At 50.7% G+C, this 2,281-nt stretch overlaps 1 pseudogene; it reads left to right on the top strand.

Annotated features, from left to right (window-relative positions):
* The first annotated feature begins 634 nt into the window (after nucleotides 1-634).
* On the top strand, nucleotides 635-1,776 carry LOC102428533 (annotated as a pseudogene).
* The last annotated feature ends 505 nt before the right edge of the window (nucleotides 1,777-2,281 follow it).

Genomic DNA, 2,281 nt, shown 5'->3' on the forward strand with positions numbered 1-2,281 from the left:
CCAGAGTGAGTGGAAGGAAGGAAATAATAAAGATCAGAGCAGTAATAAATGACATAGAGACCAAAAAACAATACAAAAGATAAATGAAACCAAAAGCTGGTTCTTTGAAAGGATAAACAAGATTGATGAACCTCTAGCCTGGCTCATCAAGAAGCAAAGAGAGAGGACCCAAATAAACAAAATCAGAAATGAAAGAGGTGAAATAACAGCAGGACGACCGTGCCTGCCACCAACGAGGCCAGAGCGGCCTTGGCTGAGTGTGTGGCGCCTCCCTGGGCTCCTCCATGCGTGTCCCTCTCAATTCCCACCACCCGACAGTGGCCTGACCCTGCAAAGCTGCCTTTAAATTCAATGCCAGCCAATAATGTGCACCGGCGGAGCCACGTGAAGGTGCCCCGAGCGTCCTGGTGGCACTCGCGGAGCCCCTGGAGAGCTCCTCTGAGCATCCGGTCACCCTGCCCCAATGGCTGCTGGGATACGGATGGCTCAGCTGGTCCAGCTCAGTCCTCAAGCCCCGGGGGCCCTCCAGTTCTGCCGCTGGCGCCGGCGCCTACCAGTCCGCTGCCTGCCGGCAGCTTCTCTGGGCCCCCCAGGCGCATGGCTCCATGAGCCAGGAAAAGGCGGAGTTCGAGAGGTCCCATCTACCCAGGCTGCGCCTGGCCCAGGAGAGAAGGTACAGGAAGAAAGAATGGAATCGGAGGGAAGAAAATTCATTTCAGAGACAAAATAGCTCCCCTCCTCTGTTATAGCTGTTTCCCTGGCAATACAAACTTCCTGCTTCAGGTTCTGTAGATTCCAGACCACGAGCACTGAGTCAGGATGGGAAAAAGACTCTGCATTCCTCCACTCGAGCCCAAGTTAGCAGCAGGCTGTTGTGGGGTCAAGAAGCCCAAGTTATCTGGAAGTGGAATGCACTCTCACAGGAACCAGTCCACCACTGTCCCTGGCTCTAGTTCAGGACCTCTTCAAAACCACCAGCATGTGGATGGCAGCAGTGGTCGGGAGAATGTGTCAGACTTAACTCTGGGACCTGGAAACTCTTCCATTATACAAATGAATCCCGTATCAGGAGCTCTGAGTCCTCTTCCCCGACCCAATGGAACTGCCAACACCACCAAGAATCTGGTGGTGACCGCAGAGATGTGCTGCTACTGCTTTGGTGTCCTCTACTGTCACCTCTATGGCTTCCCTCAGCCATGACTTCCTAGATTCACCAATGGCCCCTATCCGCTCTTTGTGACATGGAAGACAGGGCAGGACAAGTGGCTTCGTGGCTGCATTGGGACCTTCTCAGCCATGAATCTTCATCCAAGACTCAGGGAATACACGTTAACCAGTGCACTTAAGGACAGTCGATTTCCCCCCTGACCAGAGAGGAGCTGCCTAAATTTTCCTGCTCTGTCTCCCTCCTTACTAACTTTGAGGATGCCAGTGATTACCAGGACTGGGAGGTAGGGGTCCATGGGATTCAAATTGAATTCATCAATGAAAAAGGTGTCAAATGTACAGCCACATATTTACCTGAGGTTGCTAAGGAGCAAGACTGGGATCAGATCCAGACAATAGACTCCTTGCTCAAGAAAGGTGGCTTTAAGGCTCCAATTACCAGTGAATTCAGAAAAATGATTATACTCACCAGGTACCGAAGTGAGAAAGTGACAATCAGTTATGCAGAATATATTGCTTCTCAACAGCACTGTTTCCAGAATGGCACTCTTCATGCCCTGCCCCTCTACAATCATTATTCCTGACACACAGCTGCATGACTAGTCCCACCCCCCTGTGGCCACCAATGTCTATGACATCATTGGAGCAGATGCCTCCTCTTCCTGGTCCAGTTACTTCTATTACCACACCATTTTATGATGCTGGCTTCCGTTGCCAAGTCTACCTCCAGCTGACTTGGGGTTGGTGTGGGAGGGCGGGATTATATTGGATGAAACAGAACTCGAGGGGCCAAGCCTTATTTCAGCCTTTCTTCATTATGGGGTTCCGTTGGATTGGGGCTTCTCCATGACTAGTGAGAATTGCCTATGGGTTCAGAAGGCCCTTGGCATGCACGTGGCCACCTGCTTGCTGGCTACAAAGTGGGAGCTGGAATTCATGATTCCTGAAGGTTGACCCCACTTGCACCCTTGTAGCCTCCCCAGATCAAGTAGATGTGTTTTCCCCTGGCAGTCTGGGCAACAGAGACCAACAAGACACATTTTTAGGTTGTTTTAAATTCCTTTTTTTAAACGTGCAGTTTATTGCATACCAACAGTTGATTATAACCTCCATG

The sequence above is a fragment of the Myotis lucifugus genome, unplaced genomic scaffold (assembly GCF_000147115.1).
Source record: "Myotis lucifugus unplaced genomic scaffold, Myoluc2.0 scaffold_4, whole genome shotgun sequence".
Lineage (NCBI taxonomy): Eukaryota > Metazoa > Chordata > Mammalia > Chiroptera > Vespertilionidae > Myotis > Myotis lucifugus.